Genomic DNA, 18,081 nt, shown 5'->3' on the forward strand with positions numbered 1-18,081 from the left:
CTGATCAAGCTCTGGGGCTCTTAGGCCAAGTCAACATGCATTAGAATTTGAAATGAAAGGTGGCGTGCACCTTTGTTAACGTCCAGAATGACCACGGTATTTCTAGAGTGAGACTTTTTTTAAACATCTGCCCTTTTTTTTTTTGGCCTATTGGTTTCTTTATGTCTGTCGATCAATACGTGGGTCAATCACAAAAGGAAATTGTTCTGGGAACCATAGTGATTTTAGGCTCCACTGACAATATAAGACATGCATGATGGCTGTAGGTCACATTTAGTGAGTGTCACTGTGTGCCAGGCTTTACGAGTCTCATTTCATTCTCATCATCAGCCTATGAAATAGATACCATTTTTATTCCCATATTAAAGGTGAGGAAGCTGCAGCCCAGACGTTGAATTATTTGTCAAGGTCATCCGGATGGCAGCATGCAGAGCTCTGACTTGTTTCCAGGCAGGCTAACTCCCTCCCTGCATCTGAACCCTGATATAAAGCGCCGGCTGTGCTTTTGTACCAATGATTCTCGCGGGCAATCCCTTTATGAAAAAAAGAAGTGGGGGAGGTTATCTTCGATTTTTAGATAAGGTAGTAATTTCATGACTCCTCGATTTTACTACTCCACAGTCTTTGGAATTTCAGCAAGGAAACAAAATAAAACTGACTTACCATGTACCTTTTAACTTATGTAGGCATTCACATGGCTCCTGTATTTCTGTTCCTTAGATCTTTCCATTGGCCTTGATATTTAGAGGGGAGAAGCCCACTTTGATCAGATCACAGGAGTATCCCTTAGTGTAATTCCACTAGGGGAGGTGACGTTAGCACAGGACTTGCCATGGAATCAGCACATTATAAATGAACTTGACTTTAAATGTGAAGATGTCTTTTTTGGTTTTTTTCCTGCTATGGAGCTTAGAACCAGTGGTGAAGCTGGGGTGTTCAGTAGGGGTTCTTTACTTCCGTTGAGGACAGGCCGTGAGCTAATGAGTTTACTTTCTAGAAGAGGAATATGGGTCAAGCTATTAAGAAGAATGAGATACTGGTGTGCAGGAGGGTTTTCAAGAAAGAGTAGATGGCATTCTCCTTGGGTTTGAGTTCACTCTAGTCCAGAGTGCCTGGACTACCTGCCTGGATGACGTTAATGAACGGTCTAACTCTTTGATAAGCAGATACGGAGAAAGAAATTTCTCAGATAATGTTGTACTGGGTCTTTGAAACTGCCCCCACCTTGTTTGGTTTTGTTTTTTAAAAAACAAATTACAAATGGTAATTTGCCAGGTATGGTAAGGAGAATGGTAATTTGCCACTCTCACCGCAGAAATGACCAGGAGAATTTACGCCACTTCCATTCCCCATTGGTATTAGGTGGGAGGAGTAATGGTAGTGGGAAAGCGGTCATTATACAATATAATTTTAAAGTACAGTCATTTTCCCTCCTAGCAAATGCAATAATCATATATTTTTGCATCATGAGGAAAAGACCCCATGTTATTAAAAACAAACAGACAAACCAACAAACCACAGAAGCTTTTCTGTGTCAGTGGGGAGTTTAAGTAGCAGAAACACAACAAAGAAACTTATGTGATTAATTTTTAATACAAACAGTGTAGATGATATTTTTCACAAAGTCTGCCAAAGTTCTGACAGCCATAGATGATGTTAAATGAAATGATTTCACTTTCCAAGAGGAAGTAAATGCCTGGTTAATATTTTCTGAGTAGATCACATTAAAAGAGTTGTAGATAAACTTTCCAGGTTACTATCAGTCCAGATCAAGTTTATTAGCAAAAATCGCCATGGGATGACTACTTGAAAGTTGGATATCAACTTTCCTGTGTTTGAAAGGTGAACATAATGTTTTTAGCAAATGCTAACTAGCCTTTCAGGTCTGCAGCAAGACCAGGAAAAGGAACAGAACCATACAAGCTTATGCTCATTCATTCACTCAATCATTCGTTTGCAAACACTTACTGAGCTTCTATGCTTTGTAAGGTACATGCTAGGATCTGTACTTGTGGGAAGGTAGAAGGTACAGCTGCAAGGTTCACCTGGATGTGGAGCCTGCCTTCCAGGTTCCTAAGTTTAACTGAGAAAATAAGATGTGCACCTCATGCCATGGGAGTTTGGAAAAAGAGAAGTCACCTCCTGCTATAAAGAAAACTAAGGAAATGTTTCTGGAGGAAGGAGCTTTTCTTTTGGGCAAACATAGGAGGATGGAAGGAATTTGTCATACAATGAAATGTTTTCTAGTGGAGTGTAGGTAATATGAGAGCATCACTGACAGTCTAACTGGAATATTAATGTGTCATTCCCAACGCTCGGTGCTGTAACATTCCTCTGAGCCCTCCGTCATTTTGATAAATTTCATTTAAATCCATGAAAAATTACCTGATCTTTTCTTTTGAAAATTCTGATAACTGCCATTTCATTTTAAGATGGCGGTCAAATCACACGTCTAACTATAAATTGTTCATAATCCTAAGTGTGTTGAGCTTAAAGTCAGTTACTTTGAAAACAGAGTCAAGCATGAATAGCCGAATGAGATGCTTAGAGAATAACTAGAAAGGGAGTTTGTACTTCCTTCTCTCTACTCTTTCTTTGGAACCCTTCAGTGATTTTTCTCTGACAATATCGTTACTTACATTCACTCTGAGTTCTAAATACAGTTAAGTTGTCCTTCTTTTTTTTTCAGGCAGTTTTCCTAAAAGTAAGTTGCTAAAGACCTCAAAACTTGATGGCTAAGAGAAGTCAGTTATTAAAATGTCACTTCTGATGTTTCGTGAGTGAGTGTTTAATTCTGGGTCATTCTATGGTTGTAGATGTAAGTACAAAAATGCATTGTGCTGTTCTGTTCTTCAATTGTTGAATTGTCGTTGTTCACACAGAGAGCTAGTTCAGAGTGTCAGTGATGTGTTTGTCATCACTAATGGGTTGAAGCCATTTGGGTCCAGGTCTCCTGGAATAATGCCTCGTATGGTACAGGGGACAAGACATCTGAAAACTCTGCTGGCATTCATCAGGTGCCTTTTGGCCTAGAGTCAGATGGTGGGGCATACAGACGAACTGCAGCTAATGCAGCGGGCAGGATTCAGAAGCCCTGGTGGGAGGTGGAAAATGCATATATAATCAAAACTGCCCTTGACAATATCTTTAATTGCCCATGAAATGTAATACTGTAGCATCTCTCTACCTGACCGATGCATGTTTTCCTTCAGGACTATATCAGATGGGTGTTTCCAACAGTGAGCCCCATGGGGAAATTGGTTAGGGTTTATAGTGCGTGTTCATTAGAATCACACCTACAGTGCTGAGATGCTTGCACCTAGAGAGGTGTGTGTGCGCGAACTGAGATTGAGGAAACAAGATCTGCACGCCTCCTATCTCACATCCATTCTGGGGCACATCTGCCTGCTGAGTGGAATAACTGGCACTGTTTTAAGTGGTAAACGTTCCTCGCTTTCAGTTAGATTTTTCTAAGATAAACATGTGATATAGCTTCACTATGCAAAGACAACTCTAAAGAGCCCCGAACTCTCAAGAAACGTATCCATTAGGGGGATGTAAAGTATATATGCAAATTATGTGAATGCCCAGCCAAATCTATGGGTCTTGGTTTTCACCTCTCACCTGGAAATTTGTTAATGGAGGTTCTCTAAAGAAAGGGCTCCAAGGTCCCATTTGCTCTGGGTCTGGAATGGGAGCACAATTGGTGAGAAGGGTCTTCCAGGCAGGGGGACTGGCCCAGGGGAGCCGGGAGCTGGGAAAAGCAGACCATGGATGATGTGGGGCGACTGGAGTGTGAGGTCCAAAGGGAATCAGGGAGAAGAGGCAGGAGAAGCAGGGGCGCTTGGATCAGGAGGCTTCTGATGTCCGGGCTCAGGAGTTAGAGCTCCATCCTGAAGTCAGTGGGGAACCAGTGCAATACTTTTGTTGTTTTGTTTTGTTTTGTTTTGTTTTGTTTTAGAGGATCAACCATTTGAGGTGCTGAGTTTTCAAAAACTTAAGAGGGGAAGCATAAGAGGGGATAGAAAATGAAAGTTGAGAAACCATGGCGATAATTATAGTGGGAGCTGATCAGTAACGAAAGTAGGTTGTAGTAAGAAGCTAAGGAAGAGAAAGGTGTCCGATGTGCCTGATTGGAGGAAGTATTGGATTTAATGTTTATCTGTAAAACGACACCATGAAGGAAGAGGAAGAATCAAAATATGAGTGAGCTTTTGACTCCTAGTGGCTGGGAAGAGGGAGGGGGAAGGGGATGTGCCTGGGTGGGGTTTTCTCAGAAGCGAACCCTGAGAGGATCATTACGGAAGTGCTCCCAGGAAGAATCCAGGGCGCATCCACCACAGGAGGAGCGTGGACAGCATCAGTTTGGTTGTATCGTGTTTGTGGCAGGATGTCCACTGGGAGGTGGCCACCGGGCCATCAGGAGTCGTGAGAGAAGTCCGAGCTGGGCGAGGCTGCAGGAGGCTGTGTGAGGCCATGGGGAGCCCACGGGGACCGGCCACAGTGGTGTTGCTGACTGAGCCCAGGCTGCTGTGGTCCTTGTTTTCTACACCAGATACTTCCAGTGATTCTCAGAAGAGAGGCAGTGGCTTTCTGCGAGTAGAGCTGTGCTAAGCGAGCTTCTCTGTTCCAAATTGACCATAGGCTTGGAGTCTGAGAAGTTTTCCCTCTCAGACTGCATCGGCAAGCTGGGTTCCCAAGTACAGATTGATTGTTAATGGGTCAGCTCTGGCCACCCAGTGTCAAGCGATGCAGAGAGACAATATTTTTGGCTTTTTGCTATTTTATTTCCAGAAAAGCAGATCTTACGGAGTGCTCAGCTTTACCCCTTGCGTCCCCTCTTGGGCCGGAAATCTGAAATCCTGACGACTCTGCCTTTATTCTAAGACAGGACTTGCAAACTCAGATGCCTACAGGGGCCAGGCTTCTTGAGGGGGGATGCTTGGGTATTAGAGAGCCACAGCTGAACTCTGCCCCCTTGCCAAGTGTTGCCAGATCTTGTACTTTTTATAAGAAAAGCCAAAAATCTGGATTTTTTTTTTAAATGTGAAAACTTCTCTTTTTTAACCGGTGCCTCACTTTCCCAGAATAGCATTGTGTATCCCTAACTCATTCCACTGGCTGCTGTTTTGCAACCTTGAAGGTTTCTGATGCTTGCCTCGGTGGCGTCAATCATCCACCCTTTGAGCCGCCTATTCTTCCTTTCATACCCAGCACTCAGCAGACTTCTCAGATGTTCTTGTTATTGTTTTTCACGTGTCTGCCCATCTCCCCTCCCCCATCCTAACTCTTCTTTCATCTCTGGATTCCCATTACTTACTCAGAGTGCCAGATACTGAGTAGGTGTTGCTCAATAGAATCTTCCCGAATTGAAGGGGAGTACAACCATGCCCTGACATTTTGCTACCATCATTCATTAAAGGACCATAAATTCATGACAAGGTGGATGTATCTTTGGTTTACATTATTTACCAGAGCTAGAAGTGCATCTTGATAATGTAGCCAGGCAGCATGGACCCAAGTAGTGAAATGCATGCACACGCAAACACCACACACACACACACACACACACACACACACACACAGACGATTCTTTCATTGCTCAAATAACAGTGATTTGCCACAAGGTATGTTATTTTTCACAGTTTTTTTTTCTTTTTTTAAAAAACATCCATAGGATGGCCTTCAAAGGAAAGGAAATCTTTGTGGACCTTAAGTAAAGTACAAATGCATTACTTTGCCTATTTTACAGCCCACAAGATAACATGAACATTTTCTTTGGCATTTGAAAAGGGCAACATTGGGAAGTACAAAATTATATTGGAACTAAAAAGAAAATTCTTTTAAAAATTACAGTCGAAAGTGTCCTCTTTAAGCGGCCTTGGGTCCCTTTATGTCTAATTTCTACCAATTACTTTGACTCTTGGGAGAATTACAGGGCTTCTAGAAAGAGGTTTCATAATTAAACGACACACACAGCGGGTGGTAGCGCCCACCGGGGTGTGCCCTAGAAAACGCTCACACACAAGGCTGGGGTTCAGCCCTGGATTGTTGGAGTCCCACATGGGGAAGAATAGCACTGCTGGGTTTAGCAGTGATTGACATGTGTTACTGTGGTGGAGAAGCTGGAACAGCTGGTTTCTTCCCAGGCAGCAGAAATCTGGGAAGGTGGATGCGAAATTCTTTTCTTAGAGGAGGGAGTGCAAAGGTGTTGTTTAGTACAGAGGTCATTATTTTGGATTCAGATATAGGAAGGACCCCCACTTTTTCTCGCAGCTGACCCTCGTTGCTGGTGTGGCATCATGCTTCATCAGTTTTCTCAAGCTTCCCAAGGTGTTTGGAGAACTCGATTAGCTCTCCCTGACTGCCACCTTACCCCCCATGGAGCTGTCCAGCATCACAGAAGACTACCTGAATGTATTCTTCCTATTTCCCCATCTCACATGGAGTGACACTCTTTTCTGGCATGTTGAAGTTGCAGGATTCACTGTTAATTATTGTGTTTGCACTTTCCAACCTAATATGCCAAAGCCACATTCTCTTGGGGAAAGGGAGCTTGTTGCAAGCCACACCCCTAAATGGCTTCCCTAGTTATTCATATTCTCTCCCTCCAAGAGTCGGCTTTTATCCCAGTGGAGAGATCAAGAGAGATGTGAATTGTTTGAATGAGAGTTCATTCTCTCCCGACCTTCTTTTATAGCTATGTCCTTGGTTGCCTGTGTCTTTCCCCACGTTTTATTTTTTTATTTATTTTGTCTCCTCAGAGAGAGAATTAACAAACTAGTGATTTCCAGTCTTTCCCCAGCAGTAGTTTGGAGTGGCAGAGAACAGTGAGCAGGTACCCAAAACACAGAAGCACAAGCATTACATTTCTTTGAAATTTCCTTTTGATCTTAAAACTTATGCAAATACTACAGTACCATGAAAAGTCTGTATCTGTTTTAAAACAAAATAAATAAAAGCTCCCTCCTTCCACATGTACACACAATCTTTAAATAAAAATGGACTCTCCAGGAAGATTTATTTCTGTGGCATTGCAGGTTAGATTTTTGTGTTTGTATGCCTATCCCATATTAAATTTAGGAACTCAGATTGTCTTACTTTATTCCTGGCAAAGTCCTTTTCACCTTTTCTTTGTCAATCAGAGTAACTTTGATTGTGTGTGCTTTTTAAACTGAGAACTATATAATGGGCATTACCAGTGATGGGTCCTAGAAAAGACAAGTACTAATTGAATTTTACATTTTTAGCTATGAATGTAGCAGCAGGTGAGAAATAATTTTAGGCTCCATATAAGTACTTTATTAGTGATTTCAATGTCTTGAGGTTTTGATATAATGATTATGTCTATAATCTAGCTGTTTCCTATAATTTTTTACATGGTTGAAAGATAGAACCATTTTACAAAGAGTAAATGCTATAAATATGATTTAGTAGAGTACATCATTTCATTTGCCTCTTATTCATCAACCTCGAGTTGGAACTCCAAATGGCTACAAAGACTTTAAAAACCAAATTAGTAACTCATATTCGTACACCTGTTTTTTGAGGGTCTGAGAGCACTCTCCCTTCATTCCTGTATGTGTTCAGTGTTGTAATTTATTTTCACTGTGTCCTCATAATGGTTGTTTTTGTTGTTAATATTTGTTGAAAACATTATTATGTGTTCAGCAGAGGCTTTAGACTTACTCTATCTTGTAGCCAAAAGGTACCATTATGTTCCCTTATCACATACCTTGTCCCATTTCATATCCTACCTAGGAAAATTAGGCTGAAGCAGGTCCTAAGGACTTCTCAGTGTGGAAGTGTAGGGGCGGTGAGTGGGAATGTGTGGTAGGTGGGGCATAAGTTCCATCTTGAGGCTCATGGCTCAGAAATACACATCTTTCAGCTCACAGTCCCTGGAGCTTACTGAAGGGTCCCCAGAGAATTCCCAGAATCCTTTGGGCTTTGCAGCATCCCCAGTCCCCATGGTAGGCTGTGGGATCAGAGGACTGGCTATCCCCAAACTGGTTTTAGGACATAGGGCTGCCACTGCAAATTATTTGGAGCTCACTAGATGGCTTCATTCAGCAGACTGGCTGGGTCTTACCAGTTTCTGCACTAACCGATTCTATGCAAATGATGGTTCTTAAGCCATTGGTGTATTATTTCCCCTCTGCTCCCTAAAAACAAAATCAAATTATATTTATTAGGTATCTTGTGTCTTCTAAGGTAGTAGGCTTTGTTGGAGAGAATGAGATGATCACAGTCCCTGCTCTAGGGAGATTTGTAACACACCTAACTTGTTGAAATTTTCATTGTTTAAGTCTCCAAAATTGTGCTGTCAAGCCACCTAGATCTTACTAGGAACAACAACAACAACAACAAGCCCACTTTTCTTGTGAAGAATATTTATTTATATGTTTGCAGACACTTCCTAACAGGATTTATCATTTATGCTAGTCGTCAGAATTGCTACCGTTTATGTATCGCTCTGGTTGGCCAGAGTCCTTGCTCACTCTTTCATGACATACGAGGCCAGACAATTAAGTTCGTGAACTCATCCTAGAAAAAATGCTCCATACCTCATTGCTGAATATCACTATGGTCACCTTCAAGGTACTCCCCTTGGGAAGCTGTGCACTGATGCCTGTGCATAGTCCACCCTTCAAAGCAATTTTGGAACTCTTTTTCTGGAATGGCCATCAGAGCTGTCATCGTATTACCCTTGATGTCCTGAATGTCATCAAAATGTCTTCCTTTTAATATTTCCTTTATCTTTGGGTAAAGAATGAAGTCATTGGGGGCCAGGTCAGGTGAGTAGGGAGGGTGTTCCAATGCAGTTATTTGTTTACTAGATAAAAACTCCCTCACAGACAGTGCCCTGTGAGCTGGTGCATTGTCGTGATGCAAGAGCCACGAATTGTTGGTAAAAAGTTCAGGTCGTCTAACTTTGTCACGCAGCCTTTTCAGCACTTCCAAATAGTAAACTTGGTTAACTGTTTGTCCAGCTGGTACAAATTCATAATGAATAATCCCTCTGATTATCAAAAAAGGTTAGCAACATTGTTGCAACAAGTTTGTGAACTTAATTGTAAGACCTTCATACATGATCTTTATTCCTGAAAGCCATGATGAAAAAAATGAACCTCAGTGGTGACTTGTCCAGAGTCACACTTTTGATGAGTAGAGGAGCCAGGATTCACATCGGAATCTATCTCCTTCTAACACTACTCCTCTTTAATTTTTAACTATAAGGATTAGGATAGGATTTCTCAACCTACGTAGTTTCTCAACTATTGACATTTTGGGCCAGATAAGTCTTTGTTGGAGGACTGTCCTGTGCATTGCAGGATATTTTGCAGCATTCCTGGCCACCACCCACTAGATTTCAAGCAAACACTCCCCCTCCCCATGTCTGCAGTTATGATAATCAAAAATGTCTCTACACATTATCAAATGTCCCCTGACAGACAAAACTGCCCCCAATTGAGAACCATTGGGTTAGAGTTTGGGTGTGAGGAAGAGGGTCTAATTTTATTTTTTTCTGGATTTCTTCCTTTGACAATAGCGTTTTATTACATTAACCTAACTTTGCCACTGAATGAAATGCCACCTTTATTACAGGTTGGATTTCTGTATATACCCTAATCTGTTCCTGATTCTTTATTGTCCCTTTGATCTATTTCTTGATTTTTGTGCTAATACCATGCTATTTTGATTATAGTAAATTTGTAGTGTATATTAATATCTAGTAGGGCACTATTCTTCTTTTTCAGGATCTTGGCAACTTTTGCACATTGATTTTTTTTATATAAAGTCTAAAGTGATTTTCTTTGGTTCCCAGTAAACCCTGTTGGAATTTGTAATTTATTTACATACTAATTTGAGATGAATTTCTACTAGGTGTTTTCAAGAATATAGAATTCAATATTATTGTTGGAAGTCAAGTTTTATTTTAGATCTTTGTGCTCCTTCTGAAAACTCTAGGTACTGTCTAGACCAGTTGTTACTCAAAGGGGTAGACATACGCATGCTGAAGGAGAACTGAGGTTTCTCTGTTTATTTATGTATGTTGAAAAATTAGGAAGGAAATTATAGATTACTGATGCTTAACATTCAGTTTGAAGGTGGTGCCCTGGTTGGATGCAGATGTAGAGGTCACCTGTCTGTGTGGAGCAGGATGGGTTCCAAGAGAGTCTGGGTTCAAAGGAATACGTGTTTTTTTTTATTAGTTTTAGATGTATAAAACAACATAGTAATTAGACATTTATATACCTCACAAAGTGATAACCCCAATAAGTCTATTACCTATCTCACACTGTACATAGTTATGACAATATTATTGACCATTTCTCTATGCTGTACTTTATATCCCATGACTATTTGTTTAATTATAGTTGACATTGGATATTGTTTTGTATTAGTTTCAGGTACATAATATAGTGGTTAGACATTTATCTAACTTATGAAGTGATCCTCCCAATAAGTCTAGTACCCATCTGACACTATAAATAGTTTTTACAGGATTATTCAGAAGAACACTTTCAATCAAGAATTTAGTGAAGTGGATTTGTGGATTATTTTTTGTAGTTTTAACTAAATTAACCCTCATGAAGCATACAAACGGTTTAAAATTTCTTCTGTGAAGTAATTGCAGATTGAGGGTAATACCATTAATATAAAGTTTGAAAGTAGAGCGAAGCTGTGCTGTTCTATTAGGTAACCACTATCCACATTAGCAATTTAAATTAAAATGAAATAAAATGTAAATCAGTTGCTCCGTTGCACTAGCCACATTTTAGGTGCTTGGCAGCAACCTGTGGGTAGTGGTTACTGTATTGAGCAGAGCAGATACAGAATATTTCCGTCATCTGACTCAGAGGGTGTAGGTTGGAAGATCTAGAAAAGAAGGAAAGGATAAGCAAACTTTAATTAGAGCATGTGCATTCAATGTAGATAGAAAAGAGACTTCCTGTGACTCAACTGGCCCTGGCCCATGAGTCTTATGAAGCGTGTTCATGTGTGGAACGCTTACGGTTATTTTTGTTTGCAGATAATGTGACTTTTCTGAACCAGAAAATATCAGGCAGACCGGTTTTTATTCAGTGTTATGTTTGTGCTGAAATATTATTTATGCACTAATACTAATATCAGTCCTTTCCATGTCTTTCAAAATAAATGAGGAGCCTTACAGGATTCTGGAGAAAGTAAGAATCTGCCCCAAATCCTGTACTTTGTGGTTGTTCTCGTTTCTGTAGTTCAAGTTGGTGGGGATTGAAATCCTTTCACAGGTACATTATACAGGGACCACTGGGGTAAAGCTTGTCAGTTTGTTTTCCTCTTGCCTTTTAAGGTTAATGGTGAACTTTTGTTGTGTAATCTCCGATGGTTTATCACAGGGAGCCAGCCCTAACTGTAAGTAGAGAGACAGGATGTGGCAAGATTTCTCTAAAATAAATAAGAGTTACATAGTTAGATGTCCACGTGGCAGTGCACAGCTCCCTAAGAGAGCGTGTGGTTAGGGTATCATTTACACATCTCCCCCCATCATTTCCAGAATGTTCCCGGTGATACCAAACTCTTATCAACAGAAATAATGAATGTCTATTAGTGAATGAGAAAGGGAAAAATCAGAAGAAAGGGCAGTGACAATTCAATGGGGTGATTCTTTTCTTTCTTCTTACTTTCTACTTCAGAACTCCCCAGATGGACTCTGTAGTTGGGTGCTTTATTTGAAGACTCACCAGGATTTGTTTACTTGTCTATTTTTTCCTCAAGCATTTCTTATGCTTCGCTATTAGGGGAAACTTTTGACACCAGCAGCCTCATTTTTCTTTTCTTTTTCCTTTCCTTTTCCTTTCCTTTCCTTTCCTTTCTTAATTTGGTTCATTTTGCAAAGAGAAGGTCAGAAAAATTACCTGAATTATTTTCCCCATTGCCCTGAGAGCATCTTTGAGAAGCAGTTAAGCAGCTCTCCCCAGCTCCAACCACCACCAACTGAAGAGACAAGAAATACCTAAAATTTCTCTCCCATCCATCCACTCCCTCTACAAAAATTTTAGCTCAGCTCTCTGTTTCTGTTCTCCTGAAATCTTCCCCTCTTCCTACATCATGCACAATGCTGTTTGCTTAATTTTCCAAAAATCTGTACTTCAGTATCTTCTTTTATCTAAGACAGTCCATGACTCTCCTTTACCTCAAAATGAAGTCCAGTACCATCCTGTAGCGACATGCACCCATCTTTTCTTTCCAGCTTCATTTCTTAACTTCTCTGCTCCAGCTACTGCAGAGCCTCGATCTCAGATTCATACTAACAGCAGATTCTTCCATACACTCATTAGGCGCATGTTTCCTGATGCAGCTGAACTATAAAGCAACCTTCACCTTCACGTGTCTTCTACCGAACTGACCTGTTTATTAATTACATCATATAACTCGTGGTTTTTTACATCTAGGTCCTCAGTAATTCCTTTTCTTGGGGCCCGGAATGTCCTTTTGTCCATTGCATCTATTGTATCCATTTTATCCACCACTAATTTCCATGCAGCTTCAAAGACTCAGCTTACATGCTCCTTACTTTTTAAAAATGTCCCTGACTCCAGACAATGGAAATAACTGAATTCTCATAGCACTTTTGTTTCTATATAGTTTATCTTTCTTAGACTACAAGTTTCTTAAGGGCAGGATCTGACTCTATGCCTTGCTTGTATATGGTCAGTGGTCAAGAGGTGATAAATAGATGAATAAATAAATAGATATTTTTAATGTCATTCGTTTTAAATAGGCTAATGAAACTAGAAAAAGCCTTTTTTTTTTCTTTCTTTTATTGACAAATCTTTTTCGGATCTGTAGCTAATTTCCGTCTCTACTACTCATTAAAAAAAAAAAAAGCCATTCTGATCATTCTACTTGAGCTTGGTGTTGCCTTGGGGAAAATAATCTTAAAATTTCTTCCTGTTTTCCCAGAGATAGAAAATTTGCTTCTGTAATTTAGTAATATTTTTTTCTAGTTGGAGAAGTGCCTAGTAATCTAAGTTTATGTTTGTTACTATTTCTTTCTGATTATTCCTAAATGAAACAAAAATAGCCTTATTGATGAACTGCACATTCTCTGTCCTTTCTTTTCATAACTCACGCTCAAGCTATGTTTAGTGTCCTGGGAAAAAGAAGAGGTTTAAACTCATAGTCTTTGAAGCTATCTAAGGGATTTATGAGTTGAAGTGAGATCTGTTACATGCTTATTATTTTAAAATAGTGTTATGATGTTTTTATTCATGTGCTTATTATTTAAAAAGCACAGTTTATAATAGTTTTTCAACAGGCATTTGTTGTTTAGTAGCCTGATTTCAGATCTGCCATGAGACCAAAATGGGTATTCAATTTGCTCCTTGGCATTTTGTCAGAATAATTTGAGGATTAACCCTTTTGCCTGTGGTAATTTCAAGTATTGAAGCACTCGTAAGCATCACAAGCATGTTCTTAGCTTAGTAAATGGTTATGTCCCAGCCACTGTAACTGCAGACAGAGGCTTGTAAATAAATGTACTGGCCATGGTCTGGTTGGATCGTGAGAGCACTGAGAAAAAGAATCTGCTGAGTAATTACAAGGAATGAAATATCTGGGTTGGGTTTATGGGTTAGTTATTCTGATTATGACAGAATTAGATAATCTGTTCACTTTTATCTTTTCCCTGGCATCCAGCCTTCTGTGGCTCACACTGGAGCTTTGTGTGTATAACCCAGAGGCTAGAGACTGGTGGCTCAGAGGTCAAATTCAATCCCAAATATGGTGGCCTACATAACATTCAACATTCCTTGGAGCCAAAATTTGACAGTTGTGGCTGACCTGAAAACACAAAAGTTGACTTCTTTCTTAAAAAACTAGATTTGGCAACCGTGGCCTGGAACTCCTAGTAATGGCTGCGATATAAACTGCCCAGTTCCCCATGGTTCTCACTGCTGCCATTGTCGCCCCCCTACCTTCGTTATATGGCACTTGCCATTTAATATCACGCCTGCACTCTGACTTCTCTCGTGGTGGAGACAAGTTTTTCTGAAGCCCCACTGCTCTCAGAAATGGGGATGGGACGGGGCACCTGACAGGACTCTGTGTTTGATGAAAAATAGGAGAGAGCATATTTCTTGGTGCATATGAAGACCATTCCTGTATCTTTTATTGAGAACAAAGTGTCTAGATTATGTGTTTTTGGTCAAAAAATACCCTCTTAACAAAATAAACGAATAAGCAAAAGAGAAACAGACTCATAGATACAGAGAACAAACGGATGGTTGGCAGAGGGGAAGCGGGGTTGGGGAGCTGGGTGGAAAAGGTGAAGAGATTAAGAAATACAAATACATAGTTACAGAATAGTCACGGGGGTGTAAAGTACAGCATGGAGAGTACAGTCAGTAATGTTGCAACAAGTACATACATATAGTGCCAGATGGGTTCTAGACTAACCTGGGGAATCACTGCATAAATTATATAAATGTCTAACCACTATGCTGTATACCTGAAACTAATATAAAATATATATTGTATGTCAACTGTAACTGAAAAACATGAATATAAAAAAATAAATAAATAAAAATAGTTGGTGGAGGAAAAAACCAATCCTCTTTCACTCATTGTTTGTCTTGGTCTGATCTTCTTACTGGCTGCCTGGAGAATGACCGTACAACTCTTGGCAGGCGTGATGGTTGTGATGGGTGAGGCTCTCCGGGTGTTTCTGAGTTTGCACACAGTTTTTTTTACAGTTGATGTTCGAGTATGAGTCATCAGGTCAGTGTACCACAGAATCGGGGGTCTTTATTATGGTCTTAAACAACTCTGGCACCTGTGGACACTTGTGTGACATCTGAGGTCCTTTTGCACTTGGGTTCTTTGCGTTCGTACCCTAAGCTTAGGAAAGCTTTGTGCACAGATGTTCAGTATCTAAATCTGTTTTTATGTGTTTGTTTGACAAATTTAAATTTTCTACTTGTTCACATTCATTTTTGGCCCAAGTCCTATTTATGAGGTGTCAAAGAAACAGGGACTGTTGGGAGGATGAAAAAGTTCTGGAAATGGATAATGGTGATGGTTGCACAACAGTGTGAATCTACTTAATGACACTGAATTACACACTTAGAAGTGGTTAAAACAGTAAACCGTATGTATATTTTACCACAGTCAAAAAATGAAAATAAGTTGGAAGTACGTTCGAGTTTTTCTGACCAAAAGAGGCATAGATAGCGGTCTCTTATATTTCCTTTATCTCTGGTGCTTTTTCTTGGAGGTTTATCTTCTTCTGCAGGTAGAGGAGTCTGCATACTGGTATCTACAAGTCATTCTTTCTATGTTTTCTCTTTTCTATGACTTGTTCAGTTATCTCCCAAAGAAAAGCAGAGTGGCAGTTACAGCATACCCTGCCTGGGCAGTGGTTCTCCACCCTGATTGGACGTTAGAATCACCTGGGTGTTTTCAAAGTCCCTTTGCTTGGGCCGTACTTATACCAATTAAATCAGAAATTGTGAGAGCTCCCCACGTGATCCTAAGATTGAACACAGCCGGGACTGAGAATGCCTGCCTCATGGGGAAATCCTGTCGGATTCACAGAGCCCAAGGTTTGCTTGCTAGATTGTTCCAGTGCCTAAAACTGGGGCACAATCAAAGAGTATTCTTTTCTCCCCCAGACCCAGTTATTTCAGTCATTGCACTCATGTGATTTGAAAGGGCTCATATGAGAAGTATAGTTAGGAAAGGGTGTAGGTGTAGTTTAGGGCTAGAAACACTGACTTGGACAATAAATGTTATAGAATCAAAACAAACACACAAATCCCCCAAAGTATATGATGGCTTTCCTTCTTTCTTTTTTTAAAATAGATTCCATTTGGGGATAATTTTAGATTTAACAAAGAAATTACAGAGAATTTCCATATACCCTTCCCTGAGTTTCCCCCATCATTAATATTTTACATTGCCGTGGTGCATTTGTTAGAACTAAGAAATTGACATTGGTCCATTACTATTAACCAAATATTGGATTTTATTGCATTTCATCAGTTGTTCTATTAATGTTCTCTTTCAATTCCGGGATGCAAAACAGGCTACCACACTGCATTAACTGTCATGTTATGATGGCTTCTTAAAATTTAGCTGGGCTGTGATGTCTCAGCTGCTTCTCCAGTGTCCTAAGCAGTCAGGACCACTATCTTTTTGTACCTTGTTAACACTACATTGCTGCACTCTAAAAATTTGAGTTCATTTGTCTTACTCATTCTTGGCTTTCAGGACATTGCATCTCTGCTCAATAATATACTTTTATTCCCTCTTCCTTTGGAATGGCTGGAAGTAAACCCTTCTCAACTCTCCAATGCCATGTACAAGTGAGGGCCCCAAGGTGTGAGATGGGTCAGAGTTCTTTTTAGTTAATTTTTCCCCAGCCTGTTTCTGAGCAGCATGAAGATGATTTTTTTTTCAAGGAGCCAAACTATTTTCTGAACCCAGATCCACAGATTAAGTTGACAATCAGCCCATTTAACAAGATAATACATTAAATGTAAGCAGGTTTCTTCATACCTGTTTCTATAGGGTGAGTTAAATCCAATTTCCCTCTTGGGATTGCAAAAGGATAAATAAATTAAAGATTAGTAAACTGTTAACTGAAGCAATTGACAGGGTGGCTTATACCCTCCTCTTTGACATGCTCTCTCGATTTGACTTCCGGGACAGAATGTTCTCTTGGTTTTCCTCCTTCCTCCCAGATTGCTCCTTCTTTGTTTCCTTTGCTGCTTTTCCCTCTTTTCTCCCCAACCTTTTCAAGGTCCCAAAGCTCAGTCGTTGACTATTCTCTCTCTGTGTTCATTGAGATCTCATCTAGTCTCATGCTTTACATACCATCTGGAAGCTGATGGCTCCCAAATTTACATCTCCAGACCCATCTCCTAAAGTATGGATTCAGCTATATAGTAAAGTGTCTACCAGACATCTCTATTTGGATGTCTGCTCCCTATGTCAAGTTGAGCACATCTGAAACTGAATTCTTCATCTTCCTCCCAAGCCTGTGCCACGCTCACCCTTCCCCACCATGGCTGTGGCAACATCATCCATTCCCCCAGCTGCTGAGGCAGAAACCCTTAGAGTTGTCTTCATCTGCTTTCTTCTTTTCACACCCTACAACCTGTCTATAAGGAAGTCTTGAAGGTTTTACTTTGCAAATACATCCAGAATCCCGCACTCCCCACCACTGCTACGCTGCCACCAACCCACTTTGAGCTGCCATCATCGCTGGCCTGCAGCACTGAGTTAGTCTCTTCACTGCCTCCCTCCTGCCAGAGGGCTCCTTTTAAAGTAAATCAGATCATGTAACTTCTTTGTTCAACACCTTCCAAGGGCTTCCCTTGTCATTCTGAGTAAAAGCCACTGTCTTTATTGTGGCCTGCAAGGTGTGCAGTATTGAGCTCCCCAGTGGCTCTCTGACTTGTCTCCTCTTCCTCCTCTCTGTCCTTTGTTCGCTGAGCTCCAACCACAAGGCCTCAGGTTCAGGCCTGTGCAGTAGCTCTTCCCTCTGACAGGAAGCTCTTGTCCTGGATATCAGCATGGCCAACTCCCTCACCTCCGATAGATCTTTATTCCAAATGTCACCTTCTCAGTGAGGCTGCCCTGACCTCTCTCATTAAAACTGAAGCTTCCCCTCCCAGCTCCTGATTCTTCTTACTTGCTCTGTTTGTTTGTTTTCCTTTTTTGCTTGCCACCATTGGAAACAGTCTGTTATATACTCGCGAATGTGCCTCCACTAGATTGTAAGTTCCATGAGGGCAGAGATTTTGTCTCTTCTGTCTGTAGATATATGCCAAAGCTTAGTGTCTGGTATATAATAGCAGTGTGGTCAATATTTATTGAGTGAATAATTATGAACTGTGAAGAAAGTGTGCTGGGAAGGTAAAGAAGGCAGTTACAGATGACAGTATAGATTAGCCGCAGCTAATATGTGTTGAGCCCTGATCTCATGTCATGCCCTGTGTGAAGTGCGTTACAGGCTTTTGTCTTATTTATCCTTACAGTGATGTTAAGACATAGCTACTCATAATAGCCCCATTTAACAGTGAAAAAAAC

The 18,081-nt window shown here is 40.5% G+C and overlaps 1 protein-coding gene across 1 annotated transcript in view; it reads left to right on the forward strand.

Moving 5' to 3' along the window:
* The window catches only part of RFTN1 (raftlin, lipid raft linker 1), a 187,109-nt gene that overhangs the window by 74,789 nt on the left and 94,239 nt on the right, over positions 1–18,081 (forward strand). The window lies entirely within an intron of this gene.

The sequence above is a fragment of the Rhinolophus sinicus genome, linkage group LG10, assembly GCF_036562045.2.
Source record: "Rhinolophus sinicus isolate RSC01 linkage group LG10, ASM3656204v1, whole genome shotgun sequence".
NCBI classification, from domain to species: domain Eukaryota; kingdom Metazoa; phylum Chordata; class Mammalia; order Chiroptera; family Rhinolophidae; genus Rhinolophus; species Rhinolophus sinicus.